Raw genomic sequence first — 21,021 nt, forward strand, 5'->3', positions numbered from 1 at the left:
ATGCAAAGAGTCATTTTTTAAAAATTGATCAGTGACCTCTTCAATAAGTTTTGGGTAGGTGTGATTTCATTTTAATAAATTTCCTTAAATGAATTGAGGATCTGCTTGCTGTTTCCTTCAACCTCCATTATGTTATGAAACATCTTTACCAATATAAGGGAAATCTTAAGCAGACGCAGAAATTTTTTGATCATCTGTGAGAAAGTGGATACTCAGCAGCCCTTGAGCTAACAGAATATGACCAGACCACATATTATAAGGACTGGGGTAAGATTTTGAGTTATCTTAATAACTATTCCCTATTAATATTTTAAAGTGTACATAAAACAGATATGTTTTTTTTTTGTTTGTTTGTTTTGTTTTGTTTTGTTTTTTCGAGACAGGGTTTCTTTGTGTAGCTTTGCGCCTTTCCTGGAACTCACTTGGTAGCCCAGGCTGGCCTCGAACTCACAGAGATCCGCCTGCCTCTGCCTCCCAAGTGCTGGGATTAAAGGCGTGTGCCACCACCGCCCGGCAAAACAGATATGTTTTAAATAAGAATATTTTTAAAAACTAAATTAGCACCATAGAAAACTGAGTAAGGAGTGAATATGACAAGAAATAAATAAATTACCTACATACCATACAGTATTATAACCCAAAGAAACAGCTGCTCACAGAGCTCTTCTTCCTATTCTCACATACACTTTACATAACTAATTTCTTACTATATTGCTAGTGTTCTTTTTAATATCCCCTCACAAAAACATTGAAATGTCATCATTTCAATAATATATATATATATATATATATATAAAATTTCAATTACACATTCTGTTTATTTAACTGTAAGGTGTTTTGTTTTATTTTATTAGCTTTAAAGTAAGCATTAATATGACTGACATAATTTTTTAAATTTAATTTACAGTGAAACTGTTACAAAATGTCTAATCTAATTAAATTCTTTAAAATATATTCTTATCTCAACAAACATACTAAACTAGATAATTAAATCCTAGATCAATTTTATTTAACCTGCACAGTATCGGGCATGTTACATAATTTTGAAAGCTCAGGGGTTTTTTTGTTTTTGGTTTTGGTTTTGGTTTTTCGAGACAGGGTTTCTCTGTGTAGTTTTGCGCCTTTCCTAGAACTCACTTGGTAGCCCAGGCTGGCCTCGAGAACTCACAGAGATCACCCTGGCTCTGCCTCCCCAATGCTGGGATTAAAAGCGTGTGCCACCACCACCTAGCGAAGGCTCAGTTTTTAATTCTGTAACATAGGAATGATTAGTACTTACCTTTAAAATTATTATAATGATTAAATTTGTTAAGGTACATTTATTTATCCATCTAACATGTATCTCCAGACACTGGGTATAATGGGTTAAAAAAAAAATAACAAGTGACCCTTCACATAAGACTTACATTCTAATAAAATACTGACAAAAATAATAGCAGACAGTAACAGGCTCTAGAATGGAAGCATACAGACCATAATGAGATCTTAAAATACATAGTCATAATATTGTTAGGGTTGAGGGATGAGAAGCAAATAAAAATTCCCTTAGAAAATGCATTCTAAGCTGAGAACTAAGAATTCATATGTATGCACTGAATAGAGTTGGGGGAAGTAGATTGTTGATGAAAGAAAGAACGACATGTTAGGAAGAAAAATAACCTACAAGGAGAGAGAGTAGCACAAACAAGGCTGCAGAAGAAGAAAGAGAGTCAGGTGAAGTTGAAGGCCATAGGAAATATGTTATGTACCATAAAGCTGATGGGAAGTCCCTAAAAGGACTTGACTGATCATGCCTGTATTTCAGAAAGACCTCTCTCTCTCTCTCTTTCTTTCTCTCTCTCTCTCTCTCTTCACTGTAATCACTGGTTAGAGGATAAGATTAGAATTGAAGAAGCTGATTAAGAGGCTATTATGATGATCATGACAGAAGACAGTGTAGTCTTAGACTAAGGTCCAAGTGAGTAGAGACAGAAGAAAATGGGTTCAGTGAATAATTAAGTGGGAAAAGCTAGTAGAATTGATAACAGACTGAGTATGATGGTTACAAACTGCAGACTAAAGGACAGGATGATGCTTCAGGTGACACGGATACTTAGGGGAATTTGTGAGATTTCCCAGAGCAAATTTCTCAAGTAGCAACCAATTAAAACCTGAACTATGGATTATGGATGTCCCAACATTGCCGAAGAACTTTGGGTGACTGTCCAGGCAACCAGCTATCTCTGTCATTCTAGATTTTTGGAAGTTGCTTACAATGTACTTCCTGTTTACTTGGGTAATATTATATCCTTCTGAGGTCTTTAATGTAGTTGAAAACTTTAATGTAGTTGAAAAAGTTATAATTTTCCTTGGTTATGATAAAAGATAAATTGGATATGAGACTTTAGACTTACAAATACAGGATAAATAGAATATTTTCTCTGAATTTTCCAAATATAAATAGACTGGCTATTGTAACTGTAATTCTTGCTTGATAACTGTTTTTGTTAAATGCAATTTTACTATGTTGAAGTTAAAACATTCCTTTTGTTTAGACAGAAAAGGGAAAGTGATGGGGGAATGTCTTTCTGTATGCTGCAAATATGTATTGCTCTGACTGGTTGATAAATAAAGTTGTTTGGCCTATGGTAAGGCAGCTTAGAGGAAGGTGGGAAATTCAAAAGGAGAGACAGGAAGGTCGAGAGAGATGCCAATCAGCCACCCAAGGAACAACACGTAATGAGACACAGGTAAAGCCACAGAACATGTGAACTAATTTAAGACATAAAAGTTAGCTAGCAAAAGGCTTGAGCCATGGCCATGCTGTCATAATTAATATAAGCCTCTGTGTGTTTACTTGGGTCTGAGCAGCGGCAGGACTAGTGGGTGAGAGAGATTTGTCCTGATTGCTGGCTGACCGGTACACAGGAAAACTTCAGCTACAATAGATAAAATCTTGGCAATCATTTGCTTATAATGTATAACTGAAGAAATTGCATGAATTAAATCATTTACAAGAAATGGAGTAGCATGAGGACTAATAAATGTCTACGGGGCAACATTTTCTAGTCTCAGAAAGAACTTCTCCAGTGACTCAAGAATGCAGCACAGAGTCAGTCAAGGATGAAACAGCACTGGAATATGTGGGGTGAACATATGCAAACCATGTCAGCAAAGTCGGGAACAAGCATGGATGTAGACATGCCTCCCACATGGATAGGATGGGAGGCACCGAACAAGTTCCCAGTGATTCTACTTTCTCATGCAATAGGGGTGTTTTGAACTTGGTTAGGGAAAATGAGACAAGAAGATGAGAAAGAATTCTACAGTTTGCTACAGACAGTGAGAAAGCAGAGCATTGCAAGAAACACAATTGGAAGTGGATGTGTTAAGAGAAGTGCTTCCTTGTCATGTTTCAGTTACCTAGCCTTAGAATAAACACATACTTGCATGTATTATGTTTGGGGTTTCCTCAGAAAGATATGAAAAAGAAAAAGACAAGTGTATGAAAGTTAAACAACTGTTGAGAATATTATAGAGCAATTAGGCATTAGCCATGAACCTAAGGAAGAAGGTGGTAAAGAAGAGAGGAGGTTTGAACAAGGAGTATACATGGTGCCAGTCAATGAGGAGCCTATCCTGGACAGTCATGATGGAGGAATCTGAGCAAGCAAAGTGAAATATAAGGATACAAGAAATACTCAGAAGAAAAGCTTCATTTAGCAATTGTAGAAGGAAATCAGTTTCAGGATAAAAATAGAGAACTTTAACATGTACTGCATAAAGTAGTTTCTGATATGAAACAGGGACTTGATTTTGGCCAATTTATCAAATAATGACTATCATACATAGACACAGAGAACTCCCAGTGCATTCAAAGCCCTCGTGTCCTAATACTAACCTTCATCAGCTTTGCAAACAATTAATTCCTTGTAATTCACTTGATTGCACACTCACCAGATTATGCAACACATGATGCCATCTACACACCCCCAAAATGACCTATCATTGCAGGGAGTGCTTAAAGGTCCTAGCTTGGCTGCAAACATCCATGGCTGAAGTGTTCTTATTTCAAGGAATTCATGTCACAGGAAAAAGGCAACTCCTGTTTCTGCATGAATTGTTGGAGAAACAGCCAGGAAGGGTAAGTGTCTACCGTTTCCTAAGAACAAGGTCAGAGCCAAGCCTATCCTCACAGGACACCAAAATTTATCCCTCCAGAGGAAAGAAATTCTTCTTTCTATCAAGTGTGTTTCACCAAAGGTGACAAGATTCCCAAACAGAAACTGCAACGTGATCTAGCATGTTAGCAACTCAAGGTATTAACTATCCCAACTATCCAGGCATACTTTCTGAGAATAAGGACACACAAGTTCAGAGTAGTTAGAGAAGTTTCAAAGGCAAGAGGTAACCACAGCTGAGGCTTTGGGGTAGATGTGTAGAACAGGAGGCAGATGTTAAGGGAGGGTAAAAAGACAGTCATTTTAAAATTTATATTGGAATGCATATGGAAATTTTTAGTCCTTCCCAGATATTGTGTTTACTGAGCTTCCAGACTGCCAGCCTGGCTCAGTGATGTCCTAATTACTAATCTGACCAAAGATAACAACACATACAGACTTCTAGAAGCCACTCACTAACTGAGTATAACCAATATTCAAGTGAAAGGGGGTGAGTAGGAATATAGTTATGCCTTTCTATGCTGTACAATTTCTTTGTAAATTGCCCTGCCTAGATATCTGTAGTGTTGTCTCTATTATTAATAAGGTATGTATAATTGGTAGGGTATCAACTTTAAAACAAGAATACTAAGCCTTCCTGGGGCTACTTAATCTTAACAGACTGTTCTTCCACAAAAGGGAACCACTGCTGATGGCCTTCATCATCCACAGGAAAAAGACATTCCATGAAGTTTAGCTCACCACCATTAGAATGTTTTCTGTAACATCAGGCAACTGACTTCTGGGTCTGTGCTAGTACACTGTGACAAATATAGAGCACTATTTGCTATTGCTAACAGTTCAGTGCACCTTATGGTGCTGGAGCTGGCTGCCAGATGGCAACAAGTCACGGACTGCTTGTAGATCAAGAACAGTGTCATCGATGGAATGGAACAATGTAGAAAATGGCAAGCGAGTCCCAGCCTCTCAGACTTCCCTACTACCAATTTGGCCTCAAGTACACATTTTTCATGTGGAATAACACATTTTGAAAACTCATCGCTGAATGCGCAAGCCCTTTCTTGAATTACATAATTCTACAGTACCCATGAAAGCAATGCTATATGAGGATTTCTGGCTAGAATTCACCAAAACCATAGGACTTTTGGATGTTTAGAGATATTTTTGAGAGTCTTTTAACTTATCTAGGATTTTCAATCACTGGACTGCTGGCACCCCTCGTAGAGAAAACAGCAAGGAAGGAAAAGGGTCTTCAGTTATTCATGTCCTTCGCAAGTTATCAGGGATGTAGTTTTCCTTATAGTACTCTGTGAAGACAGTCTGCTTTTCTTCAAGAAAACTACAGTGGAAAATGGCAAGCCAGATCATTTTTCCTGAGACGCGTGCCAGAAATCACTTGTGATGGTTCTGAACTGGCTGGGTTAGAGTGAGTCTTAAGCCAAATGACTTGGAAAGCTTATCAATAGCACCCACTTTTTAATGGAAAGTGAAAAACAGGCTTAACCAGAGTATTTGATTTTTCACAAACACTCCAATGTAAAAGTTCCCTGACAGTATCAATCTTTCCTTAACCTCCCTCTTGTATACTAAATATGTTATGACACTCATGGCTTTATAACAGCTATATGCCATATAGAAAACAGCATTTGTGACAAGAAGCCTACACCTACATCATACTCATGGGAAGGATGTACAGAGTAGAACTTCAGTGACACAAGCACAGCATTTTACTACCACCTGCTGAAGACTCAAGCTAGAAAAACATAGCAACTATGGTTAGAATAGGAATATCTTAAAGAAATTTATAGACTTGATTGGTAATGTTTTTTCAAGCATATCTTAACTGCATCCCTATATTTATTAGTGAAAAAAATCACAGTGCATGAACAGTAAGACAAGAATTGGAGAAAACCTCAATATTAGACCTACTGAGGTCTAGAGATGACAGATAAAGTTCAGGCCATGGTAATTTGAATGAGCATGGTTAAGGAAAGCAATTATTGGGATAGAGTATGAGGGTGTAGAAGGTAATCGGTGCAAAACCTGCCAGAACAATATGTGAAATCCCTATAGCTGGCAATTAGCTCATAAGATATATATAGTGGAGGCTGGAGAGATGGCTCAGAGGTTAAGAGCACTGACTGCTCTTCCAGAGGTCCTGAGTTCAATTCCCAGCAACCACATGGTGGCTCACAACCATCTGTAATGAGATCTGATGCCCTCTTCTGGTCATACATGCTGTATACAAAATAAATAAATAAATCTTTTAAAAAAAAAGATATATATAGTGACTGTAGGTCCCGAGCTATGAAGATAAAGCTCAGAGCATTGCTCCAGATTCTACATAAAGGGTTGTAATCTCAGGCAGAAAAAAAATGGTTTCGCAGGAACCTGGAAGTTAACAAAAACAAACAATAACTAAACAGAGAATACAGGAAAAGTAGAAGTCAAGCCCCCACAAAAAGGTATAAGAAGCAAGGAGATTGAGCTTTGGTGCATGTAGGTTTGTGGACAACAGACAAGGGTAACTTCAAGTCCCACATGCTAGCCAACTGTTGTTTAAAAAGTATATGGGCAACAGATAGATAGTACTATTTTTGTTATATCAACACTACTATGTGACTGAAACTGAAAAACTACTAAATACCCCAGTGCTGGAAATGGAAAACCTCCTTAGAGTCATTGATCAGGGGAGTCCAGAAAAATTACCAAAATAATACAGGTTCCTGCCATATCCTTGGTTGCCTCCCAGAATTTGAAGTCGCGTCCCTATTGCTGAAGACATAACACTCTGGACATGGGTCTGGAGGAATCAAGCTGGAACCAACCCAAAAGTCTCTCCAAGGACTAGTCCTCATAGAACCAGAAGGTGCTCAATAGGAAGGTATTAATGCCTAGTGCTATAAACCTAGCCTACTGCCTGTAGCTGATGAGGTCATGGACCCTAGAGAAGAACCTACACCCACCACTGTCCAAAATAAGTATAATTTCTAACTGCATTCTAAATATGTATTATAACAATCATAAATAAGTAACTCTCACACCTGAAGTATTGCAGCAAATGGAGTTACAAAAATCCAAGACTGTGGGGTACTGTAGGATATATATATATATATATATATACATACATATCCTACACCAAAGACTCAAGTAACATCACAGAAGAGGGAGTGGGAATAGAATAAGAGCCAGGGGACCAGGACAACTATCCTAAGATACTCTTTTAAATATGACAGGGAAGCCACATCCATGAAATCTCAACAATATGGTGGCTCAAACACAGCCAGCTTAATAGTAACATCAGAGAACATGACAACATGGATAGGGGAGATCTTTCAGGGCTCTACCCCTGGATGAAAAGCTACAGGCTCTTAGAGATGACTATTTAGAGAGGGAGAATCAGTCTTTTCCAGGACAAGCTCCTGGTATGTTATCTAATCCCAAGTAGTCATCCCTAAATAAATACACATAAGAGTAAACTAAATGGAGCCAGCATGCTGTATTTATATATGAATACTTACTTATGATATTTACATATATGTGACACTTAAAAAAGAGGTCATGAATTTGATAGAAAATGTGAGGAGTGGGAGGAGTTGTAGAAAGGAGAGAAGGGTGTATATGTAAATATAGAACTTATATTAAATTCTCAAAAGAAATTTTTAAAATTAAGTTTTAAAAAGGGAATACTAAACACTATACAAAATACTTGACAGCAAAACTTGGAAGCAGAAAATAGGGTAGAGGAGCAACTCTCAGGAATTCAAAGACAAAGGACCAGGACCCCCTGAGAAGAGCAAATGAGAAGAGCAAATATACCAAGATGAACTACCACAGCCAACTTCCTTCCCCAAAGATGATCACTGAAGTCTGTAGGTGAAGCTAAGTTAAAGACAGATGGTGGCTATGCTTCTATTAGCAGTTCCAGGTTTCCTAAGTTAAGACACTGACAGTCTCCATCTCTCTACTGAGGTATTTTCACTATATCTTTCCAATGCCAAAGTTTCGCATCAAAGGCGATAGCATCAGCCTCTATACCTTTTCTAGAAAACAATATAAATAGTTATTACCAAGTAATTGGCCATAATCCTGAAAGTAAAATGTTCTTTCCAAATATGAGTTCCTGGCCAGGAACCTGGAATCTAAAGCACACAAGGAAAATGTGTGACAGTGGAGATATACGTGCTTATGAGAGGACCTGGTAGACTGTAGGAACAGGTGAAATGTCGTCTTAAATAGGGGCCAAATAAACTAATTCATAATCATATTCTGCTATACTCATAAATTGGTGCAGTCATCATCAGAGAGGCTTCCTCCAGCAGCCAGACATTATGGGTGAGAGTCTATAATTGGAGGTCGCCATCTGGTCCTTCTCTTCCAAGTTTGGGGAATCTCATGAAAGCAAGAAGGAAAGATTGTAGGAGTCAGGGGAGATGGATGATACCAGGAGAATACAGCCTACTGAATCAGCTAAGAAGGATTTTAAATTCTGGAAATTGTTGATGGTTTTTGAATTCAGCTGTTTATTCTTCTTGGCTGTGTATTGTTGCTGGAGGGCTTCTCTCCAGGTTCCCCAAGCCCTGCAGTCCCACAATCCACTTATAAAATAATCACTCAGACGCTTATATCACTTATAAACTGTATGGCCGTGGCAGGCTTCTTGCTAACTGTTCTTTTATCTTAAATTAACCCATTTTTATAAATCTATACCTTGCCACGTGGCTGGTGGCTTCTCAGCGTCTTTACATGCTCTTCTCCTGGCGGTGGCTGCAGTGTCTCTCCCCTCAGCCTTCCGCTTCCCACAATTCTCCTCTCTCCTTGTCCCACCTACTTCCTGCCTGGCCACTTGCCAACCAGTGTTTTATTTATATATAGAGCAATATCCACAGCATTGCCTTATCTTTTTTTCAATCTTGTTTGTTGTGTTTGGTTGTTGTCTCTTGGATGCCTGCCCATTTCTGAAGGGAAATAGATGGAAAGTGGATCTGGGAGACAGGGAAAGTGGGAGGGAGAGCTGGGAGGAATGGCAGGAAGGGATACTATTGTCAGGAAGTATTGCATGACAGAAGAATCTATATTCAATAATATATATTATTATACTGAATATATATTGTTGAAAATATATATTATTGAAAATAATGTGATGCCTATCACATTATATATATTATATATATACATGTACACACATACAGTATATATATATATATATATATATATATATATATTTATATATATATATATAAAGCAGGTTGACTTCAGGGTCAAAAAAGGCTTCTAGAAAACTCCATTTGAAAAATTTACAGACGTTTCTAGAAAGTAATGGAATAGGGCTGGTAAGATGGCTCAGTGGGTAAAGGTGTTTACCAATGACTATGTTGATCTGAGTTTGATCCCCCGAACATACACAGAATGAGAGAACTGACTTCCACAAGTTATCCTCTGATCACACACATATTCTGTAGTACACACAAGTGTTTCAACACACCCACATGTACAAACACATACAGAGAGGGAAAGAGAGAAGAAATAAATAAACAAATACAATTTTAAAGCAATAAATAAATAAATAAAGCAAACAAGCAATGGAACAAATAAAATGCTGGAAGCATATTGTAGGACATTGAGAAAACCACCACACTCCAAGGTTTGAATTTTTTTCTACACTGTATACGAATCTCAAGGCTTTGTGCATGATATTCATGATTTTTGCCACTGATCTACATCACTATCCCACAAATATTTTTTAAGACTCATTCCTTAGTGAAATATTTAAAACACTTCTACAATGAGAAATTTAAAATACCAAGGGAAGAAAGTGAAGACAAGATTAAAGGATGGAAATTCCTCCTGCACTCATGGATCAGCAGTGTAAGAAATGGCTATCCTACCAAAACCAATATACATATTAAATGCTATCACCATCAAAACCCAAATATTATTCTTTGTAGAAAAAGGAAAACCAATTGTAAAACTCATATGGATGCCAAAACAATTGTGAACAATAAGAACAATCCTGGCAGTATCACCACACCTGATTTCAAATTATATTAAAGAGTAAGAGTAACAAAAACAGCATGGTATACCACAGAAACAAACATGCAGATCACTAGAACAGACCCATGTATAATGTCACACAGTTAGAGCTAAGTTTTTTACCAAGATTCTAAAGCACACATTGGAGAAAAGGAAGTCTCTTCAATAAATTATGCTCAGAAATCTCAACATCCACATGTAGAAGAATAAAACTAAATCCCTCTCACCCTGTACAAAAGCCACCTCCAAATGTAGCAAAGGCCTTCATTTAAGACCTAAAAAACACTTAAAATATAAGCAGAGACAGATGCTTTCTGCAAAGAACTTTAATCATACAGTAAATAATGCTAACAATTAGCAAATGAGATTTCATGAAATTATTTTTATACAACAAAGAAAATAATTGAGTGAAGAGGCAGAATGGGAGGAAATCTTTGTAACTGGAAATTTCATGAAAGATTAATATCTAGAATATTCAAAGAACCACCCTATAAATAAAAAGAAATCAAACAACTCAGTCAATAAATGGGCTGATTAAATGAAAAGACACTTCTCAAAATGGCCAATAAACATAACAAAATTTATATATATAAATATATTCTACCATAGAGAAATGCACATTAAAACTGCATTGAGATTCCACCTTATCTCATCGAGAATGTCAATAACAAATGCTGCCAAGATGTTGTCAAAGGAAGCCTTTATATACTTCTAATGAGGGTGTAAACTCATCAACCCATGATAGACATTAGTGTAGAAACCCCTCAAAAGACTGAAAATAGAACTGCCATATAGTACAGATATATCAAGAAGATTCTAAGTCAACATACGAAAAGGACATACTTGCACATATATGTTTATTACAGCACTATTCACAAAACAAGTTATGAAAACAATATAGGTGTCCATTAATATAGGGATGAGGGGTGGATAAAGTGTGGACCTTGAGCGGTTGTTTGGAGGCTCTAGCAGGGGAGTGCAGCTACTTGTGTACCCTTGACTGAAATCTGGTCCTCCTTATTCAGAGAGATTGTCTGCTGAGGGCATAGCTTTGGGAGGCATGCACATGGAGTGGTGAGAGAGAAAAGGGACACCAGCCTGGCCAGCCAGATCAGCCAAATCAACCCCAAAAATCAACAGGATGACAGAAGTAACAGCTACATTGTCCAAATTTGCAAGCAAACTGATGGAACTAGAAAATATCTTGAGTGAGGTAACCCAGACCCAGAAAGACAAATGTGATATGTATTCACTGATACAAGGATGTTAGCTGTTAAGTAATGATAACCAAGGTACAATCCATAGAATCACAAAAGTTAAGTGTAGAAAAAGGGACTGGGAGTAAAAGGATGAAGCAGGGAAGAATAGGGAAGAGGGAACAGATGAGGGAGGGAATATGGGAAGAGACCGAAAAAATTAAGGGCCATTTGAGGGGTAGTATGGAAACCTAATACATAGAAATTTCCTAAATATATACATAAATGAAGGCAATCTAAATGAAATCACCAAATAATGGCAGAGACAGAGCCCCAACTGGACATCTCTTTTCACCAAATGAAGCTTCTAGAACTGGGAATGGGTTGCATCTAATTGAGCTTTTAGCCATAAGGATCTCACAGGAATGAACAAACAACACGGGCTGTTGCCAAAGCTATAGGTTGCTCTCTACAAACTGATGGTAAGGCCCTATGCTTAATACAACACCTACACAACTCATTGAACACAGAAGAGTAAAAGTGGTGCCTATCTATAGCCTTCACCCCTGTGGGCTAATGTTCTTGGTATTAGAAATTACTCTGCACACTACCAAAGGAGAGAGATAAACACCAACTCAGCTAAGCTACAAACCCTTCTATCTCCAATTTGTCCTATCTGCAAGACACGCTAGTGCAATGGTGTCACAGAGCTTGTGGGAGTTACCAATCAATAACTGATTGGACTTAAGGCCCACTCCACAAGATGGAACCCATACCTGACACTGCCTGGGTGACCAAGGACCTGAGACTAAATAGCCTAAGAACCTAGGAAAAAACCAAATACAAAAAGAACGTAGCAATAAAATGACTCGTAATGATACTCTGCTATACTCATAGAGCAGTGGCTTATTCAGCCATCATTAGAGAAGCTTTCTCCAGAAGCAGATGGGAACAAATACAGAGACTCACAGCTGAAAAATAGAGTAAGAGGCCCTGGACCATTCATCCCTAAATGGGATCTCTCCATCAAGTCCCTCCCCTCAGGGCTCAGGGAACCCTTTAGGAGTCCAAAATAGGATAAGAGGCAGAGATGGTTGAGGACATGAAGGAAACAAGGCCTTCTAAACACAAGAGGACCAGTGTATATATGAACTCACAGAGACTGAAGCAGCATGCATAGGGCCTACATGAGTCTGTACCAGATGGAGTCCTAGAGCTAAAAGGAAATGTGGATGAAAGCCCCTATCCTTAGCCCAGAAGCTATCTCCAATTGATAACTACTTGAAAATGAAATTTTGATTTTCTCCAAGAAAGTCTCACTTGGGAAACTACTCTTAAGGATAGGCTGCATGTCCAGTAGTAGATGGCCAACAGACAACAAATCAAAAAGCATCTTTCCTTGTCTCATGTATCAGTTCTTGCCTTTTTTTTCTTTTATCAGTTTTTACTTTAATTTTGATTTTTTTTCTCTTTTTTATCCTACCACTTGCATATATATTATGGCTTCCAGTTTTGCATTTTTATGAGGTTGGGAAGTGTACAAACAAGTGGGTCTCTGTGCCTCTATCTGTCTCTTGTGACTTTTCTTGGGCTCTTTTCCTTCTGTTTGTTTTGTCCTATTCTGATGTGTTCTTATTTTATCTTACTTTGTTATTAGTTATTAGATGACTGTTTGTTTTCTAATGAGTGACAAAAAGGAGGTGGATCCAGACAGGAGGGGAAGTGGGGAGGAACTGGAAGGAATGCGGGAAGGGGAAACCATAATCAGAATATATTACGTGAGAAAAAAAAATCTATTTTAAATAAAAGAAAAAAGTGTGTAATATGTACACAATGGTATTTTTTATCCTAAGGAAAAAGTTACGTTATTTACAGAAAACAGATGCAACTAGAGATAATCATAGTAAGCAAATATAGTCTCAAAAAGTCAAACATCTCATTTTCTCTCATTTGTGCATCCTACATTTCACAGAGACATATAAAACCATACATGAGTATGTGACATGAAGGTATAAATGGAACCTTTGTCTAGAGGAACAAAGGGCCTGACAATGCAGAAGGAGTGCAAAAGATGATGGCAGAGGAGACAGCAGGAAATACACTCGGTGTGCATTATGCATTTGTATGAAGATGTCCTTATGAAACCTGACCAGGTAAAAGGAATATATATCAATCAAAATATTATAAAAAACACACTAAAAATAAGATAGTGCTTGTATTGAAAGAACTTAGTGTAATATGTAAAAGCACAGCTTAATAAATTATAGTTCTATATTCCTTCTCCTGGCTGGACATTTGAATATACAAGCTTAAGGTAAATACCAGAAAAATAAATTGCTACTTTATGGTAGGGAAGGCCTGCATGATAAGACACAACACTTGAGGACTAGATAACTAAAGAATTCTCTCTCTGTGAAATTAATATTCAAAGGGCAAAATAACCCCTAACATAGTTGAGCATAGTTTACTTACTTTCTTTCTCAAGTCCCTAAGAATCTGCATGAGATAAGCCTCAGTCAGCTGATTAAGGGTCCATGGGTCCTTTTATATGTGACCAGAAGAGAGAAAAACAGACCCAGACTTCTAACAATACAATACAGAACTATACTGAATTGTCAGATTAGGGGCTCAATACATACTTTAACCATTTATATCCCATGAAACATTCATTTTAAAAAGATGTAATCTGAACATTATTCTGTAAGCACCTATGTCTCTGACATTGGTTATACACAAGAGTTGGATTCCCACCAGACATACACCATGGCTGAGTCCTAGTTGTGCTCTGAAAGGCTTTCAACAAAATTCTGTTGAATTAGGAAGTTGTGTCTCCCAAAGTAACTTAAGAGAGAGTCTGTATAAACCTTCCCAAACAATATAAAAAGAAATTCAAGTCTTTCTGGTCCATCAGTAACAAAAATCAGTGTTCCTGGTTTCATTAACTATTTAAGAGGACATATCAGGTCTTCTATGTCTTGTCTCTCTTACCATATGAACATACTACATTATCTAAAACATCCAAGGGTAGCAAAGATATATTGGTTTATTTTAGGATTTATTTGTGTGTTTGAGCAATTGTTATATTTTAGTTTGTCTGAGATTCCTGCCCTATTAATAAATGTGAAAAACACTGAGGAATTTTTATATATAGTAACAGAATGAACTAGGAATAATTTACCATTCCCTGTCTCCAAAAATATAGTTCTTAGTTTCAGTAGTATGAGATATTTTTAATAAATATTTCAGTTGAAACCCCCTGAAGAAGCATCTCTATACAATGTTCAACTGAGTGTTCCTCATCTTATCTTGAATGAAAATGTAAAGCTACCATTCCTATGCCAGTCGACTGATTCACTCACTAATCAGAAATCAATTAATTGCATCAGCTCAAAGACTCAAAAGCCTTGAGAGGTGGGACTCAGAAGATCATATTAAGTCAGAAACTAAGTAAGAAAGTCAAGAGATCCTCAGGAAAAATAAATGTTAGACAAAGGACCAGACTACACAAAAGAAGCAGAGACAAGAATGAAGCAGCTGCCTCATTACTGATGGTGCCTTGATCTTGATCACTAGGGTTATCATGCACAGTAGTTTTGGAGGGAGCAGTGAACAAGAAGTTTGGATCTATCTTATGAAACTATGATCCATCTGCCTCGCATAGGGCTTGGCACTTCAGAGGTCCTTATATTTACACCTATTTGGAAATCATTTTGTAGTACATTTGTTTGTTTGCTTGCTTGCTTGCTTATTTGTTTTTCAAGACAGGGTTTCTCTGTAACAGCTCTGGCTGTCCTTGAACTCACTCTGTAGACCAGGCTGGCCTCAAACTCACAGAGATCTACCTGCCTCTGCCTCCCAAGTGCTGGGATTAAAGGTGTGTGCCACCACCACCCAGCTATTGTATGAGTTCCATGAAACATGTTCATAAAGAGCAAATAGAACCATCTCTTTCAGAGCACCTCCACGCTGACACACATGTAGCTGGAAGTTTTCCTGTGTTCCGCCAGCCAGCAGTCAAAACAAATCTCTCCTACTCGCGTCCCCCAAGTAAACACACAGAAGCTTATATTAATTAAAACTGTTTGACCTTTAGCTCAGGCTTTCCAATGACTAGCTCTTATATTTAAACTCAGGTCATTTCTGTTAATCTATACATTGCCATGTGTTCCATGACTTTTCCTGTGCCATTACATGCTACTCCCTGGATGATGGGCTGATGTCTCCCCCTGCCTTCTTCCTGTCTCCCCCTTTGAATTTCCTGCCTGCCACTAAGCTACCTTGCCATAGGCCAAATGACTTTATTTATCAACTGATCAGAAAAACACATATTCACAGTGTACAGAAAGACATTCGTCCATCACCCATGAACACATAGACACCACATATATACCTTCTCTTCACTCAAAAAAGTTTGAGAAATCAAGTTCAACAGCCTTTTTTTAACTGCATTTTTCAAAAATCAAATGTAGTAGTGAATTTTCAATCTCCAAAGAGGCCTAGTTTTCCAATGGTATTTCTCAAGTAAGTTTAATTAAAAATTCCTTTTAAAAGTTCACCAATTAATTTTTCTCAGAAAAGCACCATAAAACAATCTAAGGAAGTTTGCATCTTCTTTCAGATCTGTACAGGAGCAAGTACCCTGTTGACAGGCAGAAGGCTCTAGAGGGTGTGAGTCCTCATCTTCTCTCATATTAATTTTATAAATTAACTCATGTATTCTGCATCATATTTAATATTATCCTTTCATGGCAATAATCAAGTTTGCAATTTTATGATTCCCTAAATAAAGGCTTTGGATAAATGCCAAAGGAAAGCTGATGAAAATGATTCTACTTTAGAGTGTCCCTGTAGCTCAGCTTTTTAAAATAAGAGAGCATATTATCCAGAAAAAGGTTTTTTGTGACTATTAAATCTTGTTAATCAGATATTATAAGGAGAGAAAGATATCCACAAGAACTAAATAGTTTATGTTCTTAGAAATTTCTCTATATATGCTGTTAATCAAAACTTTAGGGCTACAGTGTAACTCAGTGATGGTATTTGCTAAGATACACCGTGGTTTGATCCCAGCACCACACACACTCATGCAGGCACACTAATTATTTAACTGCATGTAATCCATTGTTTAGCATCTCAGTTTGTATCTCCTTTCTACTTCCGTGTCCATGTAAGTCACTTACTACTTTCCTGTTTATTCTAAATTGTAAGCCATTTTTCTAAAACTCTGGAAACCTAGTAAATCTCAGTCCTTTCTAAAGAAGAAGGTTTTACCTCCCCTTAACAGATCTTTTACTGTAAAGAGATTGATCATCTGGCATTGCACAGTTAGCTATTAGGTAAGTGGTTACTATGTGTGCCAGATGTGATGCTAAATTCATCTTATGAATCACCTTGCTTATCAGCACAATCACATGATATATGGACCATTATAGATTTACTGTATTGAAGAAATGGACACACCAAAAGAGAAGCAGCTCCTTGACGTATTTGCTGGCAGCACCTTTCCAGAACTAAGTTCTCTCCTATCCTGAGGCTGGGAAACACTTTGCTTGTCTTACTGGCTCCACCTAACATTGCTGGATAACTAATATTTGAACATAACTAATAATACATCTTTATAGGAGTTTTATGTCTCCATCCAAATAATTTCATAAGAGCCAACCTCTGCCTCAAGTAAGGGTCCTCAAATCAGCCAACTAATCTCTTCGCAGTTCTGTGCTGTAGGTCACTTTTTAGAGCCCCAATACCACCTCTCCTAAGCTAAGAAGTTTCACTTTTGCCTGGATCCAATTTTTATTTCTTTTTCCTAAATGTTCTGGATTTGGCAACAAGAGATCAAGATTCTGCCACTAATTTACTATATGGCCTTGGGAGAAATCACTTAACTTGTCAGGTCACAGTTTCCTTGGGTATAAATTTGGGGTATTAGACTAGTCCCTTTCAGCTGTAAACCTTTATGATTTTAAGATCAAGTTAAGATGGTTTTAAAAAAAAAAAAACAAAAAAAACACAGTGCAAAGAAAGAACATGGCCACATGGCCTAGTCTAGAGTCTAGAGATCTTTCTCAATTTATTTCCAAAATCTTGGGGCCATTTCATACATGTTCCCATTTACTTAAAGGCATTGAAAATAATGCTGTTTCAAAGTGGCATGATGGTATATGCCTACAATCCTAGCACTCAGAAGGCTGAGGCAAGAGGATTGCTGCAAGTTTAAAGTCTGCCTAGGCTACATATCAAGCTCCTGAATTAAAAAAAAAAATCAACTGCGGACATTTTACAAGGTAAGAAACAAGAAAGCCCTCATACACGATATTTAAACATGGCTCCACAGTTCACAACACTTTCCTCATGTATAAATAGAACATTACATTTACAACCACTTACTCTGTAATGTATTTCTTTTGGCTGGGAGTTAACTATGTGAGAGTCTGTAGAACACTGACTTTTTCTTTGTGTTATTGAACAAAGTCATGCTATTATGTATGACACAGGGTCCTTGAACACTCAATCTAATTATTACTGTGGGGGTTTTTGTTTGTTTGTTTTGCAGATAATTATGACTCCCATTTACTGACCACCTACTATCAGGTCTGCTGACTCTATGCTTGATCATTTACATACATTACATAATCTCTTTCCTTCAAAAAGCCTACAGGGTATGTATAATTACCCTACTTCACTCATAAGAAAAGTCCTTGGGGAATGCACTAACTTTTCTAAACAAACTTTAAATAAGAAACTAGGATGAGAACCAAAGCCTGCAAACCTATTCTGCCATTCTGCCCTGAAACAACATAACATGAATCTATTCATGTTTTGAAGACAGTCACAGAACCTATTGAATCCTTATGATGCAATAATGTTTCTAAGTGTCCCAGGGATCTTATCAGTTAGATGCTATCGTTATCTCCATTAGGTAGGTATATAAAATGAAGCATATAGGAATACAACTTTTCCATAGTTACATAGGAAAAAAGACTCATGCTTACCACCCCTTACCCACAAACCACTTAAAATCTGGCAGAAGCTTAAGAGCTAGAAAGAAAATAGCCATTTATTCTCAAGTTCCACAAATTAATATCTAAGGAATCTGATGATAAGGAAATGCTTACCTAGAATTTCAAATAATTAGTGAAATCCTTACATGTCTACTGCTTTTTACATACTTATACACATTGCAGGAATGCACAAAAAAGAAATTGCCTCTTTGGATGGAACATAATCCAGTACTCCCAGCCCATCTCAATTGGATCAATTCCCCACAACTTCTTTTCTTTATGGGGACTATGCACACCAACAGTGATCAAGAGAGTAATGATGATGATGGTGTTGATGATGATGGTGATGGTGATGATGGTGATGATGATGGCAGGAACAACAGATCCTATGCTCAACTGTTTCTACCATTAAGTGCTATCTCACCACGGAGGAAACACTTCAAAATTTAAACACCTAAAGTTTGTTTGTAAAGATAAATGCCATTGATCCCTTTAAGATCCTAAAACTTGTATTTTCTTATTAAAAATTATTGTAAGTAATGTTGTAAGCCTGAACAGAGATACTCAACAATGGTTTTGTCAAATAAATGAGAAAAGCTTAAAAATGGGGACAGAAATAATACATTGCCAATTGTAAAAGGTTTTAAATATAAAGTTCACGATAAACTTTAATTCCAAATAAACTCATTGATGTTGTAAACATTCACTGTGTTGGAGTGTTTAAAATTTTATACATAGAATCAAATTCTCCATTGCAACATTAATTTTCCAGTGCCTTTTCAATCGCATCGTAAGAAAACCCACGAGAAGGTGGATGCTTTACAATGAGTGCACTGGAGCCCGGGTAATGAGGCTTATGTCAACGTTTCCATTCAAGACGCCTTTTTTCAGCCATTTAATGACTGGACTATAAAAATGTGACTAAGTGAAACCTGGCAACTGCATTCTTAGTAACATTTTTAAAAACTGCAAAGAAACTAAAAGTAATGGCTTTCCATTGGGTGATTTTTAAATATAATTTTTAGGAACAAACACTGTTAAAGAAAGTTATATAAAAGTTTTGTTCAACTGGATTCATAAGTATATTTTGGAAGGGTGTTGCCAAATACATTTAGTCATTTTCTATAAAGTGCTCTGTTATTTGAGATAGACTGGCATGTACTTTCTTACTGGATATAGAGTACATCAGAAAGATTACTATTGCTCCACAGTTATTCATCACAGCATTTGGGAGTTAGGATATTTCTGCACTGGTCACATTCCAAGAAACAATAATAAAAATCAAATGGGAAATGGGACTTCCTTTAAAGTCACTGATAGCTGTTCATCAAGTTGGGAATACCAGTCAGGAGGCAGGGACACTGGATTAAGCTCTACCAGCTCTATAGGCTGTTAGCTTGCGTGACCCAAGCAAGCTATTTAACCTCACTGCAGCTTAGTCATCTCATTTTATTAAAAATATGATTTATTTAACATGGCTGTGTGCTTTGTCTGCATGTATTTCTGTGTACCATGTGTGTGCCTAGTATCCACAGACGCCAGAAGAATTTGTTGAATCTCCTGGAAATGGAGCTACTGATGGTTTTGAGTTGCTGTGTGGATGCTAGGATTGTAGCCAGGGGTCTCTTCAAGAGTAGATGCTGCTCTTAAATGCTGAGCCATCTCTCTAGGCCCAGCCATCTCACTTTAAAACTGCTAACCAAATGATACAGTGTCTATCTCATGGGTTCAATTATGTAAAAATGTATCTCTTAGAGCAAACAGCATTAAACCAGACATTTCAAAACTTGCTTTATTTAAATACAAAATAAAGTATTTTCAAATAATGACAATTTCTCTAAACGAAGTATTATTAATTAGTAGTGATTGTATGCTTTGGGAAAGATGTTTGTATTTGACTGGTTAATTCTCTAAGAATGAAAAATAATAAGTCACTTATAATCACATCAGCTTCTGTGTCACTACCAAACATCATCTTAAAATTAAATAATTGGCAAAATGACCAATGTTTCCATTGTTATATTCAACAGGCAATGATGCACTGTGGTGTTAGCAGGCAGAAGCTCAAAGGTAAATATCCACGTAGCATGCAGGAGAAGCTGGGTTCAGTCACCAGAATAACAAAGAAATAAGGGCATGGAGTTGGAGTTGCCAAAGATCACATTGAATACAGCATGGTCAGAATGCACTAGAAGGGGTCAAGCACAAGTTTGGAGTTTTAATATGAAAAGAAAATGATGTACAGCTCATAGAGTATTTAGGTTAGTACAAACAAGTTTTGATGGAGTCCGTGGAAATGGAGACACAATACTTGTCTGCACAAAAGAAGAGGTAGTAAGACAGTCCCCCTCACAATACTTACAATCTTTTTAATTTTTATCGTAGTTTTCACTTTTCAAAACCATTTTAAACTCAAATATATTTTGATAATATTCTTCCCCTTCTCCCAAGTCCTACCAGATCCTCTCCCCTTCCCTATCCACCCAACTTGAAGTTCTTTCTCAAAAAAGAAACAAAAACTCAATCCAACAAAACCTATAAAACAAAATAAAACCACATCTAAACAGAAAAAAAAACTGCAACCAAATAAAAGTATATACAAAAAAAAAGAAGAAAGAAAGAAAAAAACCT

The 21,021-nt window shown here is 37.1% G+C and overlaps 1 protein-coding gene and 1 long non-coding RNA gene across 16 annotated transcripts in view; one reads left to right on the top strand and one right to left on the bottom strand.

The window, feature by feature from the left end:
• Sugct (succinyl-CoA:glutarate-CoA transferase) overlaps window positions 1–21,021 on the bottom strand; it is a 727,080-nt gene that overhangs the window by 447,568 nt on the left and 258,491 nt on the right. The gene's annotated exons all lie outside the window — the stretch shown is intronic.
• On the top strand, window positions 13,176–19,174 carry LOC143273408 (uncharacterized). The gene is made up of 3 exons (XR_013051501.1): window positions 13,176–13,542; window positions 17,943–18,048; window positions 18,574–19,174. It is a non-coding gene; the product is annotated as an uncharacterized LOC143273408 (long non-coding RNA).

Source organism: Peromyscus maniculatus, chromosome 5 (genome assembly GCF_049852395.1).
Source record: "Peromyscus maniculatus bairdii isolate BWxNUB_F1_BW_parent chromosome 5, HU_Pman_BW_mat_3.1, whole genome shotgun sequence".
Taxonomy (NCBI): Eukaryota; Metazoa; Chordata; class Mammalia; order Rodentia; family Cricetidae; genus Peromyscus; species Peromyscus maniculatus.